The sequence below is a fragment of the Muntiacus reevesi genome, chromosome 3 (assembly GCF_963930625.1).
Source record: "Muntiacus reevesi chromosome 3, mMunRee1.1, whole genome shotgun sequence".
Lineage (NCBI taxonomy): Eukaryota > Metazoa > Chordata > Mammalia > Artiodactyla > Cervidae > Muntiacus > Muntiacus reevesi.
Genome location: NC_089251.1, coordinates 100,411,028 through 100,425,933, shown reverse-complemented (window position 1 = coordinate 100,425,933; position 14,906 = coordinate 100,411,028). Strand labels below are relative to the sequence as shown.

The following is a 14,906-nucleotide window of genomic DNA, read 5'->3' as shown; positions in this document are numbered from 1 at the left end:
GACCCCTCACCTCTTAGCTGCTGAGCCCTATAGTTCTCTGAATTGTGACCTCACCCCAAGGAATATTTAGACAGGAGGAACAACCTTTCTTCCTTTGGAACACCTCACTCCCTCCTGCCAGGGTGGTCTTGGGCAAATCATCCTGATGGCAAGCCTCAGTCTTCCCATCTCTATAGTGGGATGACAGTGGGACCTCATAGTTATGTGCTGTGTGTTCACTCACGGAGTCATGTTTAACTCTTTGTAATTCCATGGACTGTAGCATGCTAGGCCCCTGTGTCCATGGAATTCTCCAGGCAAGAATACTGGAGTGGGTTGCCATTTCCTTCTGCAGTGCATCTTCCCGACCCAGGGATCGAACACACATCTCTTGTGTCTGCTGCCTGGGCAGGTGGATTCTTTACCACCTGCGCCCCCTGGGAAGCCCAGGACCTCGTGGGGTGTCAGTTAAAGCCCCCTCCCCTCTGCCTGCAGGTCTTTAGGGGCCACCGGTGTATTTTTAGGGAGGAAAGACAATTGGGTGCTCTGTGTGCCAGCAGCCTCCCTGCTGGCTTCCTCTCGAATGTCTTGTTGGAGGAGGGAAGACAGAATTATTCAGAAGCAAGTGATTTCCCAGCTGTAGGCTCCTCTGCGATGACAAAGGACTCACTCAGCCCAGATTGGTGGTGAGGCAAGAATTACACACTGCAGAGAGGCTGCTGGGACCATCTTGAGTTTGTTTGTAACCAATCTCAAATAATTTAGATCTTTTTAATTCGCAGCAAATCCTATTCCCTCGACAACATCTGCGGTAACATAGCAGGAACGTGTGTGGAGACCAAGTGTTGCGGGGTGAGGAGGTGCTTTTTGTTTTCCCACCACTGAATCCATAGTTACCCTCTCAGTTGAAATCTTATCATATTTAACTGGTTCCACACAAACAGATCTGTGTATATTTTCAGTAGTTTCAGCTGAAACCTGTTAAGAACAGATGTGCAGATGGTTGCCCTGCACCGACCATTTAAATGTATTTTTCCACAAGCAGTGCTTTTCCTTCAGCCCTTCCCTGAGAGAGGAAGGCATAAGAAAGTGGGGCCTTTATTGAGATGTATATTACATGCTTCTGAGTCTCTGCTACCAGTGCTTTGCTGCTGGTTTTCCAGCAGCTCTTTGGCACATGGGGCTGTGAGTACTGGGTGTGCATTGATGTGATGGGCGGTGTCTGCCCTGAGCCTCTGTGGCTGGCAGGATGGGCTCTTAGCTCTTCTGGATACCACCCATCTGAGGGTGGACCAGTCTTTCCCGGCTGCTGCAGAATCAAGTAGCCTCTGTCCAAAGGCTGGAGTAAGTTATCCACTTCTTTGACCCTTTAATGTTTTTAAGCAGGAAAAAAAAGAGGGAGAGGGGAATGTAAAAAACTCAAACTCAACAGCAACCAAAACCAAATCATCTGATTTTTAATTGGGCAAAGACTTGAATAGCTGTTTTTCCAAAGAAGAGAAGCAAATGGCCAGCATGAAGAGATGGTCAGTATCACTGAGATTCGTGCTCACACTCAGTTGCCAAGTCGCATCTTTGCCTCTTTGTGACCCCATGGACTGCAGCTCAGCACTCTTCTCTGTCCATGGGGTTTCCCAGGCAAGAATACTGGACTGGACTGCCATTTCCTTTCCCTGGGTATCTGCAGACCCAGGAACTGAACTCGAATCTCCTGTGTGGCAGGCGGCTTCTTTACCACTGAGCCACCACGGAAGCCCCACTGAGAATTAGGGAAATGCAAATCAAAACTATAAGGGGATATCACCTCATACCCAACAGGAGAGTTAGTATTAAAATTAAAAAAAAAAAAAAAATAACAAGTATTGGCAACGATGTGGAGAAATTGAACCCTTACACACTGCTGGTGGAAGTGTAAGATGGTACAACTGCTTGTGGAAAGTGGTATGGAGGTTCCCCCAAAATTAAAAATAGGACGACCATGAGATCTAGCAATTCCTCTTCTGGGTATATGGACAATAACACTGAAAGATTGAAAGCCTGAGCTTCCCAGGTGGCCCAGTGGTAAAGAATCCACCCGCCAACGTAGGAGACGCAGGAGACGTGAGTCCAATCATTAGGTGGGGAAGAACCCCTGGAGGAGGAATGGCAACCCAGCCCAGTATTCTTTTTTTTTAAAAATTTACTTATTTTTTTATTGGACCACTCCTGTACTCTTGCCTGAAAATCCTTGGACAGAGGAATCTGGCAGGCTACAGTTCATGGGGTCGCAAAGAGCTGGACAGGACTGAGCCCACATGCATTGGAAGCAAGATCACAAAGAGACTTTTTCACACTCCTGTTCACAGCAGCTGTATTCACAATAGCCAAAAGGTGGAAGCACCTCGTGCATCCATTGACAGATGAATGGACAATCAAATGTGGTTCATTCATAAAATGGAAAATCACTTAACCCTTGAAAGGGAACTTGGACACATACTACAACATAGATGGACCTTGAGGACATCATGCTAAGTGAACTAAACCAATCACAGAAAAGACAAATCCTGTATGATTCCGTTTATATAAGGTATATAGAGTACACAAATTCATAGAAACAGAAAATGGAGTGGTGGCTGCCACAGGCTGGGAGGGGGGGAGTGGGAAATGACTTTAGTAGGTAAAGAGTTTCAGTTTTGTGAGATGAAAAAGTTCTGCAGACCTGTCACATAACAATATTTATGAACTTACTATAGAATGTACACTTAAAATGATTAAGATGTTAAAAATAAAACTGTGGGAGGGAGGATCTAATCACAATACTCATGGATGGCGAGAGGATTCTATGAGATAAGGCACACTTAGCAGGACTTCGCCTTTTCATACTGTAAAGAAAAAATAGCTATGACAAAACTAGACAGCATGTTAAAAAGCAGAGATATTACTTTGCAGACATAGGTCCGTCTAGTCAAAGCTATGGTTTTTCCAGTAGTCATGTACAATGTGAGAGTTGGACCATAAAGAAGGCTGAATGCCAAAGAATTGATACTTTCATAATGGAGAAGATTCTTGAGAGTCCCTTGAACAGCAAAGAGATCAAACCAATCAATCCTAAAGGAAATCAACCCTGAGCATTCATTGGAAAGATTGATGCTGAAGCTGAAGCTCCAATAGTTTGGCCACCTGATGTGAAGAGCCGACGCATTGGAAAAAACCCTGATGCTGGGAAAGATTGAGGGCAGGAGAAGGCTGGATGGCATCACTGACTCAGTGATATGAGTTTGAGTAAACTCTGGGAGATGGTGAAGGACAGGGAAACCTCTGCGTCCATGCGCTCACAAAGAGTCGGACACGAGTGAGCAACTGAACAACAACAAAAAGCAGGACTTTTCCTGTGGGCTGTGGAGATGATAACTAAGGTGAAATGAGATAAGGCGGATTGTTTCCCCGGCTTTGAATTTCCGTTTTCCAGAGGGTTCCTTTCCCACTTCCTACTGCCCATGGGACAGAGTTCATCCCGCCTCCTGGGTCCGTGTCATCGGCTGAGCCCTCTCGAGGAGTGTCCCCATGGGGCACTGTGGGCCTCTGAGCCCATGCCTCTGGGGCAGAGCTCTGCCTCTCCGGCCGGTTCCCCGCGGCTGGCGCTGGCTGTGAGACACCGCCTGGCTCCTTCTGGTGGCCTCTGAACAAACCACAGAGCCCCCGGCCCTCCTGTCTGCAGGCGCTCATCCCACGAATTTGCCCTGCGTTGGGAGGAGGGGAAGGAGGGCCTGCGTGGGTGCCATGATGACAGGTGAGCCTCGGGGCTCAGTGACACCTGCTTGCAGCTCCAGTTCTGCCGCTTGTTGAACCGTTAGCCCCACTGTGTCCCAGGTGAAAGGGGTGAGGCAGAGTGGGGCTTCATCACCGCTAAAGATTCCAGGCCTTCCGGGGGCTCTGTCGCCCTGACCTCTCTCCAGCCTGCCCCCTTCCGCAGGGCACAGCTGCCAACACACTCACCATGCCTGGGTGTGTGGTACCTCGCAGGACGCCGGGAGTTGGGTGTTAACACAAGCATGTCTGTTTTTTCACGTGAGCTGGGGGTGGTGTGTCCTGGGCTCTAAGAGCACAGTGAGGCTTGGAGGCCCCTGGCAGAACCGTGGAAGAGTGGTCGTTGGCAAGACTGGCATTTCTGTCCCCTGAGAGGAGGAGACCCTCTGGCAGGGCTTGGACTCAGCTGAGCAGAAAGATGAGCGGTTGACTTGGGAGGTGAGATTACGTTCCTGGCAAAGTGACACCACATTTGTCTTAATGAGGAGGAAAGAACAAAAATCAAACCGTTCGTTAACATTTCAAAGAGGTTAAAAGAAGCCACTTGAGTTCCCACTTGGGTTCCTCTTCTGGCCAGTTCTATGGTGGGGGAAGCCAAGGGCTTCTCTTGCTGGCAGAGAATTGTGGGGCGTCTCTGCTCTTGGTGGGGGTCTGCTGCTTCTGGGTCCCTGCCTCTGATCCATTTAGGAGATGGTTCTGGGGATTCACACTTGTCTTTGGAAAGTCTGATCTTCTCCAAGCTTTTCATATCCCTTCTGTATTTCTTTCCCATGCAGATTCTCTTGCTGGCTCTTTTTGCTATTGTTTTCAGAAGCTAATATTCACAAGCTTTGATTTCTAGGACCAGTCCTGGACTTTACAGAAGTGAGAATCAACAGGCTCAAAACTCGGCTTCATTACTCATTTGACTCAAACGGGTTCAGGGCAACACCCCTGAGACACAGCCAGAAACGAACGTCCCCAAAGTGGGGCTCTTGCCTGGAATCTCACCACTCGACCAGGAGACCTGAGCACACTTAGCAAAGTGAGAAAGATGCCCCTCCCTTCCCTCTGGGACAGAGACCCCAAGATGAGCCTGGTCACTCTCCTACTCTGCCTCCATCTTCTCCAGCCTGCTTCCAGATTCCTTTCCTTTATTCACGTTGCTATCCCCTCATCCACCAGTATTTTCAGAATCCACACACACGTTCATCCATCACTCCAGTTTCCAAATAGTACCTTTATCAATACAGTGGTATTTCCCTAAAATGAATGACAGCTCCACGACCTTTCCTCTCAGCCACAAATGAACGGGGACTTAAAAGTGTGTGTGCATGCGTGCTTGAGTGCATGCCTGCCCCATGCGCATAGTCCTAATAGAAACCAGGATAAATTACACAGAATGGTCACATAATGATTACAAAAAACGTACACGAGGCATAACCCATTAATGAGCTACATTTTGTTCAAAGCTGAGATACACCTTTGTGCCGGAATGCAGTCATCTGTAGCAATGACTAATAATATAGTTGAGGATCTGTTCACATTTTCCCCCTTTTGTGCCTATTTTCATAAGTTAATAACTCAAGCATGAAATTGTTTCAGGCTGAAAACTTGGTGGTGAGAGCACGGCAAACTGTGTGGGAAACAACTTTATGTTGTTGTTGTTACTTAATTTAGCTTGGCTGGTTTTTAAGTTACGGGAGCAGAAATGTCCATACGGGTTTTCCTGAGCCATGCGTGTTTGTGAAGCCCGAGAAAGTCTGGGTTTGTGTTAGACAAGGCACATTTTTAGTAGCTACAGATAGAAGCTTCCCTTCATACATGTGTGTGCTTTAGCTGTACTAACAGGTCGGTATTGTTGAGGGGGGTAGGTTTGGATGATATTGAATCAGAACGCTATGAATGACATCATCCTTAATTCACCTGCCTTCAACTAGAAAACTTTTATCCCAAATCAAAGAGCCTGGTGAGCACACAGCTGCCTTAAATAGATGAGGACAGGAACAGGGCTGGGTCTTATTAATAGTAAATTCCTAAAACAGTGGAAGGAGCAGAAACAAGATGAATGATCAATCATAATGCTGTTCATCCCTCCTGGAGTTGGATTGACTGGGCATTTTCCTGTGTCTCCCTGGTGGATCAGACGGTAAAGACTCAGCCTGCAATGCAGGAGACCCGGGTTCAATCCCTGGGTCAGGAAGATCCCCTGGAGAAAGGCATGGTCATCCACTCCAGCGTTGTTGCTTGGGACAATGACCTCTGTCACGACCCACTGACAGAGGAGCCTGGTGGGCTACAATCCACGGGGTAACAAAGAGTCAGACACGACTGAGCAACTAGCACTTACTGTATCCTGAACCAGAGAAAGTCCTCCTGCAGGAGACCAGATTTTCTACAAGTCTTTAAAATTTATTTTTCTTTCCTTTTCTTTTATTGGGGCAGGAGACTGAAAAATGCAGAGAATAGTACAACAAAGGCCTAAGCACCCACATTCCAGAATTAGCAAAGGTTAGTATTTTGTAATGATGACTCTAACATTGCTCATGAAGTTGTTCCCTTTATTTCACAGATGGGCAAAGTGAGGAGGAGCAGGAGGGATAGGATGTGACTGAGCCGTACAGCCTCCAGCATCTTGCTCCTAGACGGACTGGATCCTACAGGGAGACTCTGGAGCTGGTAAGACAAGCATTCTCGTCCTACTTTAAAGATGAAGAGCCTGGAGCCCCCAGTGCATGTGGATGAGGTTCTCCATGTTCTGAGCCCTGTGCTGGCCTAGGAGGACAAAACAGAACGAAAAGCCCAAAGCAAGTGGGACCCCTGCATGATGAGGGTGCAGAGAGTGGCTGCATGGAGGGGGCCAGGCTCCCTGCAGCAAGGGCAGCTTCCCCAGACCCCGAATCCAGGAGCCAGCCAGCAAATACTTACGGGGACGTCCCATGGAAAAATCGTGTACTTCACAGGGCATATCTGAGCCAGTGACTCAAATTATGGATCATCACCAAAGAAAAACAAAATATCCTGCCATCCAGTGAGAGAATGTGATGCTTTTTATTTTTACTAGTAGATTGCTCCATTTATAAATCTTTGATAAAACCCTCCCCCCCACCAAAGAGCAGCTGAATTCATCAATTAAAAAAAAAAGTGAAACTGATGGGGGATGAGAGCTGGCTTTCTGTGAGTCGCTAGCCTCTCAGGCTACAGCTCCAGAGAGGCATCAGTGGAGCCCATGCTAGGTTGCATCATATTCTGCTAAGCCACCTGCGCTCTGAGGGCGACAGGAGCCGGCTGGGGGTCCACCAGCTGGAATCTCAGAAAGCGTGGTCTCTAAAAATACCCAGCTCTGCAGATTCACCTGGGGCCAAGGGGGCTTCTTGACTGATAGCTCTCTTAGGCACCAACCCAAGTTCAAAAAGGAAAAAAAACACTGCCTTTTCACCTTGATTGATTTTAGCGCTGGAGAGTTTTCGCTGGTCCTTTCAAAGTGATAGAAACTCCCCGGAATTATTTTAGGAAAAGTAAAAGACAGCAGAACGAAGCTAGAAGCCAGGCTTCGTCAGAGGCTGGGGCTCCAGCACGCATGACGGACGCCCAGCTTCCCTCCCCGCAACCGAGGTCACGGTTAGGCGGTGCCGGCATCTCCCCACGGTCTGGCACACTCAGACAAGTTGCGTGCCTGGCAGCTAGGCGGGGCTGCAGCCAGCCCCTCTCCACCCCAGCCTGGAGGTTAGCTCTTCCGCGCATCCACGGAGCAAGGGGAGGACATGGAACTTTACAGTCCCACCGCAGAAGGGAGAAAACCAAGTCCAGTCGGCCTGAAATGAAGGACACAGCCTGGTGCTCAGGGTCCCACCGTCCTGGTGTGTGCGAATGAGTTGTCCCCCCAGCGATATACAGAGCGCTGTTTGGGAAGAAAAGTGCCTCCTCCTAGTCTTGTTGCTTCAAAGACAGAAAAACCACAGGTTCCTGACAAGGGGCATGGGCTTTATCAGCTACAGCAGGTCCTTCCTGGCCTCAGCCTGGTCGCTTCCTCTCACCAGGGGCAGAGACACAGGCAGAACGCCCAGCTCAGGCCCTGACACGGTGGGAGAGTGGTGTTCAATCCTCAAAAAAGCATTCAGAAGAGTTTGCTGAGCCGTGATGCATTCTGCCTTCCTCTCTCCGGTTGGGTTGGGCACTGGGCCACCTTTGAAGTCACCTCAATCCAAAATCAAGCAAATCTAAAGGGGGCAGGGCAGTTAACACCGCACTGACTTCACAGGCTTCCCTGCTGGCTCATCGGTGAAGAATCTGCCTGCCAACGCAGAAGATGAAGGTTCAATCCCTGGGTGGGAAAGATTCCCCGGAATGGCAACCCACTCCAGTATTCTGCCTGGAAAATTCCATGGACAGGGGAGCCTGTTGGGCTACAGTCCATGGGGTTGCAAAGAGTCAACACAACTGAGCAATTAGACAACAGCAACACACTAACTTCATAGTCTGGTGCCTCCAAGAAAACACAGATCTTTGAAAAGATTGTTTCTGAACTAGATCCACTCCAGATTGCTTTAAGGTGAGAAGTTTTCTGCTGCTGGAGGTGGCCTTGTGTGACCCTGGAAAATTGGCTCTGCCATGGCCCTGAGAAGAGGCAGGGAAAAAATTAAGACAGTTGCTTGAATGGACTCCTTGAATGGGGTTTGGAAAGATTTGCTTAACAATTGCCTCATCGTTTCTAAAACTCATTAGCCAAGGGTGAGAATTCCAGTTGCTCCCTGTCCTCATTAATGTTTACTATGGTCAGACTTTTTGTTCTAGCCATCCTAATGCATGACTGGTGAGATCTCTTTGTGATTTTAGATTCCCTGAAGTAAATAACAGCAACCCACTCCAGTCTTCTTGCCTGGAAAATTCCACAGACAGAGGAGCCTGGTGGGCTACAGTCCATGGCATTGCAAAGAGTTGGACATGATCAAGTGACTGAGCACACACACACACAGAATTTAAAGACTTTCATTCAATTAAATAAACACAACTCATTTAAAATACTGAGTTTGTAACCCATGAGCACAGTATCTCTCTATTTATTCAGGTTCTTTTTAATTTCTCTCAGCAGTGTTTTATAATTTTCAATGTATAGCTATTGTCCATCTTCTATCAGATTTGCCCTAAGTGTTTTGTACTTTTTGATGCTATTTTAAGAGCTATTTCTAAAATTTCAATTTTCGGTTGTTCACTGAAAGTATACATTTTTTTGTGCATTAATCTCTTATGCCATATCTTCACTGAAGTCACCTTTTACATTCTAGTAACTTTTTGTTTCTATAGGATTTTTTACCTAGATTCTCATGTCATCCGCAAATGAGGATGGCTTTACTTCTTTAGTTCCAATCTAGAACTTTTTTATTTTTATTTCTTGCCATATTGCACTGGATCAAATCTTCAGTGCAATGAGGAATAGAATCTGTGAAAGTTTCTCATCTTTGGAGGAAAATATTCCATCTTTCACCATTAATAATGATGTCATTAGCTATTAGTTTTTAGTAGATGCCCCTTATCAGATAGAGAAAGTTCCCATCTATTCTTAATTTGCTTATAGTTTTTATCAGGAATATTAGCTGGATTATATCAAGTGACTTTTTGCATATATTGAGACGATAAATTTCTAGTGCCATCATTTAGCAACTTGAGTCAAGTCTAGAAGATTTACCTCTTTTTATATCTCTTTTCCCTTCCTGTTTATAATTGTCTTAAATATTTCTTCTACATATATTGTGATTCTCATTAGCAGTGTTACAGTTTTTGCCTCAACTATCAACATAATTTAGAAAAATTAAGAAAGAAAAGAAAGTCCATTGTAATTACCAGTATTACCAATATTTTTTATTATTGTGTTGTTTCTTCCTTACTGATGTTCCAGAAGTCTTTCTTTTATTGTTTCTTTTTTTGTCCAGGAAACTTCTTTTAGCCACTCTTATATGGTATATCTGCTAGGGACAAATATTCATTTTTCATTTTTTGGAAATGTCTTAATTTCCTTTTCATTTCTAAAGGATCCTCCACTGGAAAAGACCTTTCAACTGAATACAGGAGTTTATGCTAACAGTTCTTTTCTACATACATTGTAGCAGTTCTTTTCTTTCAGCACTTGAAAGTTCTCTGGCCTCAGTGGTTTCTAATGAAAATGTGCTGTCATTCAAATATTTTCCTCCATAGGTAGTGTCACTTCTCTGTTTTATATATATGCATATACGTTATATATATAAATATCTGTGCTGTGCTTAGTCACTCAGTCATGACCGACTCTTTGTGACCTCAGGGACTGCAGCCCGCCAGGCTCCTCTGTCCATGGGGTTCTCCAGGCAAGAATACTGGAGTGGGTCGCCATGCCCTCCTCCAGGGGATCTTCCCGACCCAGGGACCAAACCCAGGTCTTCTGCATTGCAGGCGGATTCTTTAACTGTCTGAGCCACCAGGGAAGCCTGAGAATACTGGAGTGGGAAGCCTGTCCCTTCTCCAAGGGAGCTTGCTGACCCAGGAATCAAACCAGGGTCTCTCTTGTTTCTGAAGTTTTACTCTCGTTCGCACTGATCAGGCTCCCCAGGTGGCGCTAGCGGTAAAGAGCCAGCCTCCCGTGACACTGGATATTCCATGTCTTGTCTTCCAGGCAACTACCGTCCTTTACTTCGCTGTTAAGCTCCTCCATTTAGATGGGTGTTTTGGTTGTTGCTGTTATTATGACTGTATTTTCTGTTATGAAATTTTCATTTTGTTCTTCTACATTTTTTCTGTCTTGCTTGAGACTTCCTATCTTTAAATTTGTTTCAAGAGTATTTGTGTTTGCTCTTTGAAGCATTGTAATGGTGGTTGCTTTGAAATGTCTGTCAGATAATTTTAATATCTCTGTCATTTCAGTGTGAAAGTGAAAGCGTTAGTTGCTCAGTCGTATCTGACTCTTCATGACCCCGTGGACTGTAGCCCACCAGGCTCCTCTGTCCATGGGATCTTTCAGGCAAGAACACTGGAGTGGGTTACCATTCCCTTCTCCAGGGGATCTTCCTGACCCAGGGATTGAACCCAGGTCTCCTGCATTGCAGGCAGATTCCTTACCATCTGTGAGCATTTATCAGTTGCTTTCTTCATTCAGTTTGAGATGATCCTGGTTCTTGGTATGATGAGCAATTTTCTACTGAAAACTTGACATTTGGGGTGTTCCGTTTAGAGATTCTGTATCTTATTTTAATCTGTTTTCACTGGCTTCCTCTGACACTGTAGGCGAAGGTGTAGGAGGCAGGGTGGTGGTGGCAGTGAGCTGCCTCGTCAGTGCCAGGTGGGGGTGGGAATCCGGGCCTCTCACTTGGCCTCTGTTGACATCAGGGGCAGGGGTCTCCTTCTTACTGCTGGGTGGGAGGAGAAGTTCAGCCCACTGCCTCGTGCTAGGCCTCTGCTGATAGTGCCCCCATGGGGAGGGGTCAGAGTGCTTCGTTTCCATTCCCCACATGGCCTTGTTGCCCCTGAGAGGCAAGAGTATCCTGACTCACCACTGGGCCTCCCAGATGCCACCCTCACTGGGCAGGAAGGAGCTCCTTGTTGCTGTGTGTGGGGATAACCATCTAGGCTCGCAATGAGGTCTGCACTGACCCGGGGAGGAGCCTGTTACACGGGGTAGGGATGAAAGCCGTAGCTCCCTGCTCAGCGTTCTCAGATACCACCCTGGGATGGGCGGCAGGTAGGGTGGTTTGGGGCACCCAGTTTCAGCCTGGTCATGAGAATGGATGGATGACTGAGCTCCCCATGGCCTTTGCTGACTGAACTTGGGTCTTCTGCATTGCAGGCAGATTCTTTACTGTCTGAGCCACCAGAGAAGCCTGATGATGTAGTTTCTATGATGTTTGGCAAAAGTGGAACAGCTATTGCCTAAAACTTTTCTTTCGTAGTGGGCTGCCCTTTTCCAGGCTCTTTGGCTAGAGAGAGCAGGATCTTGTGGGGACTTCTCCTGTGTCTGCTCTCTTTTGGAATATGAGTTCCCGGCTTCTTCAGTGCCTCGTCTGAGATACACGAGACAAAAAGAAACCAGAGATCTCACCTCTCTGTTCCACTGGTCCCAAGGTTCCTATTAGTGTGTCTTTTCTCTATTTTCTAGAATCCGCTTAATGTTTGTTTTGTATATTATATCAGGGTATTTAGTTGTTGAGAGCAGGAGAAATGGATAAGTATTTCCGTTCCAACTTCCTGGAAGAGAAAGTCCTCATCTCACTTTTGGGATGCATTTACAAGTAAGTTGCAAAGATTCACTCTTAAATACCTCAGCCTGTGTATTATTAATTATAGTTCAGTGTTCATAAGAGGCACGGGTTCAATCCCTGGGTTGGAAAGGTCCCCTGGAGGAGGGCATGGCAACCCACTCCCGTCTAGCCTGGAGAGTCCCGTGGACAGAGGGGCCTGGTGGGCCACAGTCTATAGGGTCACAAAGAGTCAGGCGCAACTGACGTACGTGACTTAGCATGCATGCATGCACATTTGCTTATATCTTTCTAAGTTAAACATTGTACACACATGAAAAAGTAGAAATCTTCACTGGACCATTTGATGACCATAGCCCACCCTCTGTCATGATATAGAGCTGATCCGTTATCTGAGAAATTCCCTCATACTCCTTCTCAGTCAATCCTTGTTGTCAATCACCCCCCAGAGGCAAACATTGTTGTGTTTCTTTTAACATCCTAAATTAGTGTTATTTGTTCTAGAATGTCACATGGATAGAAGCATGCATCAGACACTCTTATGTGTCCGGCTTTCTTCTTTCAACATGATATTTTGAGATTTATCTGTGTTTTGTCCTTCATTCTGTTTTACTGCTGAGCTATATTCATTCCATCACATGAATATGCCACAGCTTGTTGATCCATCCTCCTATTGATGGACACCTGAGTTGTTTCTAGGTTTTGGCTGTTATAAATTAAGCAAAGGAGAATGCTTTTAACTTGGAGCATATTTTTTTAAATTTTTTTATTTAAAATTTTAATTATTTATTTTTGGCTGCCTGTGCATGGGCTTTCTCTAGTTGTGGCAAGTGGGGGCTACTCTCTAGTTGCCCCCCATCTTCCCAGACCAGGGATTGAACACTGCATTGGCAGGTAGATTCCTAACCACTGGACCACCGAGAAAGACTGGGAGCATATTTTTTAATGGTCTGAATCAACCTTCATCTGAATGCAGGGTCATATTTGAAAATGTCACCTACAACTCTGACATACCAATTTTTATAGTTTTCTGAAATGATATAAAGTATCATTCTTTCATTCGTTTGTTTGTTGAACCACTATTTAGCAAGCCTGTTCTCTGTGCCAGAAATGATGGTAGGCCCTGGGATTAGTGAGGAGGAGGACAGACTCAGGTCTCTGCCTGGTGAGCTGGTATTATAGTGAGGGCAGAGGGGAGGCACAGTAAGTCAAACAAGAAATAGATATAGAACATCCATTAGCAATGTGTGCTCTGCAGGAAAAATAAAGCCAGGTCCATGGGTGGAGGAGGCAGATGGGTGGCCCAGGGGTAGGTGGGTGTTATTTTTAGCTCTGGAGGTCAAGGGAAGAGCTTAGATGAAGGCAGGGAGTATAGTTGGAGAAGGTGAGGTTTGAAGACACAGGATCTTTTAAAAATTTTGTTTTATTTAAATTATTTCTTAAATCTTTAGCCATACTGCGTGGCATGCAGGATCTTAGTTCCCCAACCAGGGATGGAACCCATGCCCCCTGCAGTGGAAGCATAGAGCCTTAACTGCTAGACCGCCAGGGAAGCCCAGGACTTTTTTTTTTTTAAGTCTGTGTCTTTTAAGCACCTTCATGCCTGGGAATTCATGCACTTCAGAAAAGACTTCTCTGTCACCATTAAAGGGTGGGGAGATCCAAGGCCCCGAGGGGGCAGTGGGCCAATTATGCCTCAGGGACTCTGGACCAGGCAGACTAGAGGTGCCTGCCCACTGCCTGGGCGTTGGCGAGCCGACCTTCTCAGCTTCCTGAGGGGTGCTTTCAGTCTCCCCAGCCTCTCTGCCCACCCCTCCCACTCCTGCAGGTGCTTCCCCAGGAAGTGTTAGCATGGAGTGAGAAAGCCACCGGCAGCCTGAGGTCTGGGGCTCTTCTGTCTGTGCATCCTTGAGCAAACCCTCTCCTCTTGCTGGGAGGTTCAAGTCAAGTTGGTGGTGTGACACCACCCCCCCCCACCGTCCTCCTCCCCTTATCAGCGTTGGCACAACATAGCCTCCTGTGCACACATGGGCCGGGAGCACTTTCTGTTTTATCTTGTTTAACTCACACACCCACCCTGTGGGTAGTTGCCCCATTCTTACCCATGGGAAATGGGAGCGGGGCATTTGCTGAGACCAAAGCAGAATGCTAAGCTGAGTGTGTCTGATCCTAACCAGAATGCTTTGAGCTACTGCATTTTATTGTTAACTCAGTTCTGAACAGAGGGAACTCTTGCCCTTTGGGGATATGAGTTTGCAGAAGTCAGAGGGAAGGATCTGGAAAAAAGCTAAAGGGATGTTTCCAGGGGAGGGTTGGGGTGGGGTGGACCTGCGTGGGTCTGAGAGAAGCCTTGTGTGGATGTCCATGTGGAAGGTGGGGAAGAATGGGGGGTTCGATAGGAAGGAGCTGGGACTCAGAGTTGGAAAACCCTGAATTCCAACGCAGACTCCACACTAATGCTGCAGATGGTGGGATTTACGGCAAATCCTGTAAATCCTCCAACTTCCCCTTCCGCATCTGTAAAATGGATAATGGTATCTCTCTCTCTCCAACGTTGCTGGGTGGGTCTGATGAGGAGACACATGTAAAGTGCGCAGAAGGTGCCAGGCTCACAGTAAACGCCCAGTAAATGCTGGCTGACTTGTCTAAAAAGTGGCAACACTACAGACTCGGCGGTGTTCGACGCCGGGAAGCAGTGCAGTGAAAGCAGGGCTTGCGTCTTACCTGGGAGTGGGGAAACCTGGCAGCCCCCAGATGCTTGCAGGAGGACACCTACAGGAACCGGGGCTTCCTGCGTCAGGGGCATGAGCGTGCTCTGGGTTATTTTCCAGCCTGAAGTTGTTGCTGTTGTTGCTTAGTCCTCAATCATGTCCGACTCTTCGCAACCCCGCGGACTGTAACCCACCAGGCTCGTCTGTCCATGGGATTCTCCAGGCAAGAATA

At 46.9% G+C, this 14,906-nt stretch overlaps 1 long non-coding RNA gene across 1 annotated transcript in view; it reads left to right on the top strand.

The window, feature by feature from the left end:
- The window catches only part of LOC136164616 (uncharacterized), a 134,787-nt gene extending 120,536 nt beyond the window's left edge, over window positions 1-14,251 (top strand). The window contains exon 3 of the long non-coding RNA XR_010662382.1: window positions 6,317-14,251. This is a non-coding gene — a long non-coding RNA (uncharacterized lncRNA). The remainder of the gene's footprint in view (window positions 1-6,316) is intronic.
- Window positions 14,252-14,906: the final 655 nt, after the last annotated feature.